We start from the raw sequence: 9,200 nt of genomic DNA, 5'->3' as shown, positions 1-9,200 counted from the left end.
TCAATGGTGACAGCTTTGCCTTTTTCTTCCATTAAAAATTTGATGAACCGTGGGTTTCTTGGGGATACGTGGACTAGCCCCATAGTTTTCTTATCTTTCTTCAGTCGTGGCATCGGTGGAAAATTTGGAACTTTGGGCACAACTGCCACATCTCTGGGCTCTTCATGGACCATATGGGGCTTTGCGGCCTCACCAGCGGTATCTTCTGCGAATCGCATTCCTGGTCTGGTAGCAGTCATCGTGTTTACACGGGATATGTTCTGTCGCGTATTCAAAGGTGGTAAGAGTGCTCAGTGCTCAATGCTTTGTAACTGGTCAAATATCAAATAACCAAGTGTTGTCTTGTGGCTAGCCTTGGGGGTTTTATAGCATCCTTTGAATTTGAATTTGACCATTCCCCCCACTTCTGAGTCATTAATGCCTTCTTGGCGGCAGATCATCCCAAATCAAACTCTTAATTCGTGTCTTAATTGCCCGCCGCCTGCTTCTCTTTGTCTTAAATTGGATATCTTGTCATGAACAGTGACTCTAATGGTCACTTCCTAGCCTACCCGTGCGACAGAGCAACCCCCTCTGTGTGGGCGTGACCCTTGTGACATGCCAATCCTTCACGCAACCTCCTTATCATGCAACTCCCTCACAGACTCTTTTATAGTCTCGCACTCTCTTTCAACTGCTTGGAGCACTGAGACTATGCTCCCTACGACTAGTCAGGTGGTCGCACCACCTGTGCGAGACTTCAATTCACCTTCCAGCCTAGTCCGTGGGCACTCCTCAATTATCCTCGCGACAGTCAACATTGTGCATTCTTCCTTATGCGGTGCGCTCCCTTGGTTACTTTGTTTGGTAAGGTGCAGTCGCAGCCATGGTAGCAGAGTCACAAATTCTCGGCGACAATCTTCTAATGCAGTAGTATGGTTGTCTGTATCTTGTCTTGTTATTCTTAAGTAGTCGACGAGACATGCTTGTGTGATATTTTTTTCTAGTTTTTTGATCTCCGTGTCCATTAACATGCTTTTCTTCCTCAGTCGTACCCGATCTTCTTCAAGTTCACGAACTTTAAGGTTCCCTCACCAAATGGCTTCCTGAATCTGCATATGTTCGCCCTCACGTAGCTACATAATTCCTTCGTCCTGGTCCTCGTGTATTGTCCCAACTGTGGGAGCTATTGTGTGAGGATTCCTTTCCTCCAAAATTATGGTCTTCACTCTACTCCTCAGCTTCAAAATCATCTCCGCTCTTAGGTTTTTGCACATGGCCCTATAGGCCCATCGAACTGTTGGCACGTGCAGATCCCAATCACTTCGTCCTGCCTAGTGAACCCTGTTCAGGACTCCACATACCTTATTGAATGCTTCCACATGGAACATTTGTGGTGTGCATCACCTTTCCTGCTGTTGTGTCCTGTTCTGATTTTCGATCCTGAGTTTGGGGTGTGCTTATGTGGGCTGCATAACACATGTTTGTACCCATCGAGACAAGTGGGTGCGCAAGTTGCTCCGTCCTTGCTGACCGACTCTTGTTCGAAGTTGGGGGCTTCCAAACCATAGGTGCATCATCCTTCTACATCCGTGCCAGTCCTCAAAATTTTCTTGATGTGTACCCCACCATCGTGCAGGTGTTGCGCGCAGTGCCCACTTCAATGCATCGAACCGCTGTTATTCCGATACTGCGCTTTCAAATTTGCTCTAGAATTCATCCACCGTTGTATATCCATCATATGTCAGAAGCTCTCTTACCTCCATTGTCATGCAACGCAATGATCTAACCATCATGTTGCAATTCAACGTCATCACTTCGTGCAACTGATTCTTCCATCGCTCTACTTCTTCGTCTGAATCCAAAGTGTAGGAGCTTTCGCGCTCCCACGAGATCCTCCCATCTGCAGTTGGATTCACCCAATCCTGGTCTTGTGCAGTTATCTTGTAAATACAATCAAGATCATCGTTGCGCACTGGTTCAGTGTAGCGTGCTCCTTTGGCTAGGTCCAGTGGGACTACTACACGTAGTGACTTTTTCTCGAAGATCATTTTGTGCTTCTTCAAGTTGATGACTCCATTCATATCGGTGGCCTAGTCTATTCCTAACAGCGCGGGATAGGGATTGTTGTCATCAACAATATCTATTACTTCAAAATCCTCTTGCCCACTTGCACCTTCAATATGAATTGTTACCCCTTGTAACCTCCCCATGGGAAAAATATTCTGTTGGTTTGCCATTCGTAATTGAATAGGGGACCATTGTAACGCGGGTCTGCCCATGCGTTCCCATGTTTGCTTCGGTAATACATTCACATCCGAACCCAGATATAAGATTACTTGATCCATTTCATACTCCCCAATCTATGCAGTCAACCTCATTTCCCTTCTAGTGTGCAATGCATGCTTCCCCAATTTCCGAACTACGCGCGGTTCTCCTGACCTCGTGCACCTGGTGATCAGTTCTTGTAGTCCCTTAACTGCCTTGCTATCGCGCAGTAGTTTCATGCATGTCTCTAGAAAGGTAGTGAGCATTGAAGGATCCATTCCTGGCTCTGGTTGATCCTTACTACCTGAAGTGGAGGCCTCCGTGAAGCTCTTCTTAGCTTCCATGAATGTCTCCTTTTCATGTTCTAAGTCAAACTCGGGTTCCTTTGTAGGAGCCTTACGAACCCATGTAATTTCCTTTGGCTACTTCCTTGTATCCTCTCCCGTGGCTGTACCGCTTCTGAGCATCATGTTTACATTCGAGTCCTCTTCACACGGCTCAGACCTCATCATTTGTATATTCTGAGTCGGGGGAGGCTGGAATACCCCTTTTTCGCGCATCCTTGTGATCAACATAGGACATTCTATTGTTTCATGATCAAACTGAGCACAATACGAACAAGATATCCTCGTCGGGTTGGTACAATCGTGGGCATAGTGCCCTTGTCCTTCGCAATTGTAACAAATTAATTGTCTACTACCCCTTCTTGGTCCCATTCCACCTCGTCCTCGACCTCACCCCTAAAATCCAGCACATGCCATCCCCGAATCTAGGTCGAGGGCTCACATTTCCATTTTCATCCTATGGGCAGGGGTCCGATCCATCATTAGCTTGTAACTACTGCAATTGTGCTCATCATGGCCCACTGACATGCAGAAATTACAAAACAATTGCTGGGGTGTCTATGTATATTTCTGCAACAAATGACAATTATCCGTCATGTGTTTCCCTCCTATCTGGCAGATCGCACACCATAAAGCGGGTGCCGCACTCGGCCCTGCCTGTGCCTCTGGTCTCAATGACATTGGCCCTCCTCCTGCCAAGTAGTTCACGAACACTGGACAGTGATCCTTGTCATGGCCCTGGCCTTTTCATTTTATGCACCATAGTTCCTTGCGTGCCTCTAGGCGTGGTGCCCTATCCTGCTTCAAACTTTGCATTTCCAAGCATAGATTCTGTAATTGCGCATGGATTTTTAGAACTCCCAACCCAAGGTCTTGTATCGGGGTCTCATGTAGTCTCATTGCCATTTCCAACGCTTCGGCCTGGGTGGAAAGTTTCTGTTGTCACAGTGTCATCCTCAAGTGCGGTGTCAGAGATGCTACAAACCATATGCGATGTTGTCCATCTATCAATGTCATATTGGCTTCGTGAAACATACTCTTCAGCGGTTGATTCAGATCCTAGGGAGTCTTGCCCGGGAGCATCACAATTTCTTTAAACCTGATGATTGATTGTGTTTCTGAATTTGGCCTGCTAAATTCCCCGTCCAACGCGTTTTGGATCTCTACTATCCTTGCGTTTTGGTGGTTGTTAGAGTTCTTGATATACCATGTTAGTGCGCGATCCTACAGTGCACTCACCAATGTAGCCTTCTTAATATTGTCATCCGTCACACCTTGTGCTTCCCATACTACTCTTACCATGAACCAGAATTGGTCCGGATCTTCATTCCCTACCCCTCTGAATACTGGTAGTTTGATCACGCTCGCCATACTGCACTGTGGAGGTGGAGTGGGTGGAGATGGAGGTGAGGGAGGTGAAGCAGGTGGCGGTGTGGGTGGAGGTGGTAACTGCGGAATGTGCTGCCTTATCAAACTGACTGCGCTTCTCGAAGAGACCTTAGCGAACTCTTCCTCACTCTCTCGCAAGGGTGAAATTAAGGGACTGTTTCCTAATTCTTCGCTAATTTTGTAGATCTTTCCACTCCGTGTAGTTCCAAACATTAATGTATTCGCATGACCCTTTTTTCACAGAATAGCATATTAATCCAAGTATTCAAATATTTAATATACTTACCTCGTGGTCCTTTTAGAAAGCATCATTCTGCCTCACTGTAGCTCACGGTCATGTCTACTGCAATCTCAGTGATAAATGCCCCTATTATCTGGTCAAGCCAATGGTCCACAGCTCACGTGATCTTGTCTTTTGATGCTTCTAGTCTGCGCACTAATTCCGGAGTCCACACTATTGGTTTGTCGAGCCTACACCTTCCCTGGTTGTCGGCTAACTTCGAAATCCACTCATACAGCTCATAAGGAAAGGACGCAAAGAAAATCTCGTGGATTTCTGTATACATGTAGCTCTCCAACCACTTTTCCTTAGATACTTGCAGAGTTCTATTTTCCTATCACGCGAACTCGTGAATCTTCTTGTCCAACCACTCTTCAATTTCCTTCTTTGTTGGGTTCTAGTGGCACGACATTAGATATCCCTTATGCAGATCCTAGTCCCGGAAACGGAACCATTTTTTGGCCTAGTGGGGCCTAACCCAGGTTCAAAAGTGATTTAGCCAAGAAAATCTCGGTACTACTGGCCCTTTTGGCAACATTCCGTGGAGTGCGGACTGAGGTCTTACCTGAAGTAGTATGGGTGGGTGCTAGATCTAGGTTTCTGCACCCTGGGGATGTCTGATAGGAGGTGATTGGTACGTGGTCCAACCTTTGCAACTACTGCATACGCGCACCAACAGGTACCCTGCGCCCTACGATACTGTCTTCGTGCAGTTCTAGCCGCAGCGCAACCTGTGTTATTTACCCAAGTATTCCTTAATTAGGCTCTGTTAGCTGATTACTTAGATTATTTTCATATATAAGCATTCATACAAGTTTTCATCAATTGTGCACAATAAATAAACAAAGTAAAAGTAATGTATAACATCAAAATATGGATTCAAGAACAGATGCACAGAGTAAACTTCTCTTTATTAAATTTCAATTCCAAATACAGACCTGACTCCGCCCTGTGCACTGAGCTGCAGGGGTCTGCGCACTCAGCTGCGGACTCTACTAGGCCTCTGTGCACTCAGCTGCAGAGTCTCTTCCTACTACTCTGACCCAATACACCTCAGATTCAACTCTAACCTCGAACCATGCCTTCGCTATTCTATCTCCTATTACCTTTTTTACACTTAGATCCTCGCTCTATTTATACAATCCCATGGTTCGCAGACCATGGGTAGGCCGACACAACTTTACATTAAATTACAATATTTTAGGGCAGACAACCCTATGAATCATCCTAGACTTCGTGCTCCGCGCCTGTAATTCGTGGAGTCTTACAATATAATTGACCAAAATTTGAGCTTTGAGCCCAAAAACATGCTGCGGGGGATCCCATGCCCAACAGTTATGTAATTTTCAAATTCAATACCAAAAGAATGTGCGAGGAATTTAGAGGCAAGACCATCAGATCTGTTTCCCAGAAAGAATTGTTCATCGTTTGAACCATTTACGGCCACAATCTTATTATGTAATAAGTCGAGAGGAGGACGATAAATCCCACAAACAATAATCTCTTCCTCGGGGGGGTGAGGTTGTTCCAGATTCAGAGAGATAGGCAAAACAAAATTACGGGTAGAATTTGGACACTTTGTAATATGCAAATTATGATGATACTCATGCGAAACAGGACTTGTTTCTAATTGAAAATGTTGTAAGGAAACAAGAATCAATCATTGAAAATTTATATTCAAATACACCCAGTAGACATCACTTTCACGAAATTCAAAACAAAGATCCACATATTTGAAAGAAAAATCCTCTAAAGATTCCTCAAGTTTCATCCTCAGCTCATTTATCCTCTTTAACATCTCACGTATATGCAAGCACACATACAAATATGGTGAAGGTACCAGACAACTAATTCAACCACCATGAGTAAGCATTGGAATCAGTGAAAAAAGGTAAAAGAAAACAATCTTATTAATATTGATGCAACTTCAAATACATATCATGCAATTAGTCAATACCCAATAGTGGAACATGGGATGTTCATACCATCGCCTGATGCCACAACCCTAAACCCACTACAAATCCACTCTACTAGCTACCAAGAGCTGAGTGACCCTAGCTCTCAAGCATACATCAGCTATCTATCTCTACCTCAACTCAAGTGCTAAAAGTCCTTTTGAATGAGGCCTAAGGGAACATTTATAGAGGTGAGGTGACTGCTCACCTACCGTGACCCTTGGCCTCCCTTATGACCTTTCAGCTACCCTCATGACTCTTGAGATTACCCACTTCTTCCTCAGGCCACAATGATTATTACATGCCCAGATCAGACCTAACATAGTGGCTGATATAATGGTGGGTGATATTTACATCATGATGAAAGAGATAGAGAGAAAGATGTGGAGGGTTATTGGAAACCCTAGAATGCTTGGTGCCCAAATCTCACAACGATGCGGATGCTTGGTCTTGAAATCGATTCGTTTTCTTGCCACTATGCCTCACTTGCCTTCATCTATCTTCTAGTGATGTGCCTTTGAGTTTATTGAAAGGTTATTAGAACTTGGAAGGGACCACCTAGCTTACTGAAGGAAAACCTAGTTATGCAAGCTCCATGAGAAACTCTAATCCTTTTGCGTAGACCAATATTTGTTCCGTTCCTTCTACCTACAGGAAAATAACATTACTCAGACATAATTTCAGACAAAGAATGATAATGGAATTACAACCAACTAATTTGAAAGAATGACATTAATAAATAATTAATCTAGACCCCTGTGTGGTCAATTGTTGTGCCACAGTATTATCAATGTTGTGGCCTTGGGGGGCCTCTTGGACTTCCTCAGCTGTATTCTCATTTACTCTCATTATCGCTTCACTACACATACTGTCTCGGTATCACTTTCTAATCGAGGTCACTAGTGTACACCAAGGTTAGACATTGTCATGTTGGCCAATTATGCAAATTCTCATTTGATAATAAAACTCTGTCTGCGCCCTTAACTCACAATGTTTTTCCTTTTGAATCGGTATTGGTTTTCATCCTAGTAAATTTCAATTCTTAGATTCAGAAGGCTTGATGCTATTGAAAGCTCTTCAATTGAAACAAAGATGTTCCATCCTTTGAATCTATTCCTTCAATACTGCAAGTTGTGTCATGGTAGAGTCTAAGGAAGTTCCAAGAGTCTGCTACTAACAATAGGCCACTATATGCCGGAAACCTCTTCCTCCACTACATCGTAGTCCTTATCTTTAATTCTCCAGATTCTAATGCAAAAGTCTTTGTTGATATAGATGAGGGCTCTTAATTTGGTTATGAACCTAATCAATTATCTTGTAGCCCAACACTTTTTAATTATGAAACAGAACTCTAGTGCATCGAGCCTTTCTTCTGCTACTTCACAACTTAATTTAACAATGTACTAAAGGAGGCATAGTAACATATCAAAATAGATTAATACAGTATCACACTTTCAGAATCCCTAACACAAATGTGCTCAAATCTGCCTCACATCATTAAGCTTAGAAATAGTCCAAAATCTGTCATAAGAAAACCCCAAGTTCCCTCAACGTATAGAGAGCTGAAACATGAATATAAGCAAACAAAATTGGATTGAGGGATCTGGAACAAGTTGAAGGTTAGAATAAGGCCTCAAGATCTGTGAGCATAGGAAAAGAACCTTATGCAACATGTTTACATGACCTTCTAGAGTTTTCTCGTAGATAGCTCCAAGATTTGTCTTAGTCTTTGGCTCAAACTAGCCCTGTTACAAAGCCAACAAATATGAATTGGAACGGAGTATTCCAACCTATCTTATTTGGAAGGGTGAATTTAAATAAGGTGGGCGGAATCATGAATTAGAAGTCACATAGTTGCATCTTGCTGGAAGTTGCAAATCTGATGGCCAGTCACGCCTGCGATTCTACAACTTCTTGTAGGGGATACTTGAAAATTGATCGCATAGTCGCATCTAAGGAAAAGTCGCATCAACCTCTATCTGCTTCGAGAGCAATTTTGTGACCTGGTGACTTTGGGAGAGGTCGCAAAATTGCATTTGAGTGGAGTCGCATTTGCTAGCTACTTTCACTGAGTCCCATAATGCAACCTCATGACCTATGTAGGAGTGTGACTTACTGGAGGTCGCGTAGTCGGATGGCAAGGTTGGAAACATTCTCTACAATCTGGCCTTTGTGCAGAAAAATAGTGGTATTCGCCTCTCAATACCCTTATCTAGCGCACAAGTCGTTGAATCGTAAAACATTTAGTGTGGGTTTGAGAAAAAATTTGTTAAAAGAGGTCATCAATGCCTTTTCATTTTAACATCACCTATTTTTTCCTTTTACGGGTCCTCCCTCATAGTTTAAATCAACAAAACCATATAGCCACCACAGGTATTGGATACATGACCTTTTAGCTTGTGCTCAAGGCATTGCTCCCACATGGGCATCTAAATACCTCATTTGGGCTCGAAGCATTCTCCTCGGCCTGTGCCTTTGATGTCACCTTAAACATCCTACGCTCTTCATCCCCTTGGTCATTTATGCCCCCAACTGGCTTTCTATTCAGACATATCTGCGAATACTATCGTGCGTGGTGTGGGGAACAAATACAAAGATGACTTTGACGAGTTACCGTGGTGACCAAATGTTTAAAAGGCTCATTTGTTTCCTCTAATGAAGGAGGGATTAGGCAGGATAGACATGTTCAACATAACATATCTTGCCGGAACAGGACAATCTCCTGTGTGTAAACTTTAATTCTGCAAGATTGTTAGAGAAGGTAGCATTTGAAACATGCTTAGTAACCTCTTTAGAAAAATACTTTGGCAAAGAACCCCTCGGAAGCACATTTGCTGGACTAGCATCATCAGGATCTGGTATAAATAAGAAACACTCCCTTCTTTTAAGAGGGGATGTTCAGTAATAATTGATACGAGCTTACCAAATCATGTTTGAAGCTCTAGAAAATCATGGAAAGAAAGATTGCATGAACTTTAATTCTGC

This window comes from Pinus tabuliformis, chromosome Q, assembly GCF_031772625.1.
Source record: "Pinus tabuliformis cultivar Carrire ecotype Pingquan chromosome Q, CPIR1, whole genome shotgun sequence".
NCBI classification, from domain to species: Eukaryota; Viridiplantae; Streptophyta; class Pinopsida; order Pinales; family Pinaceae; genus Pinus; species Pinus tabuliformis.
Note: the sequence above shows the minus strand (reverse complement) of the source record.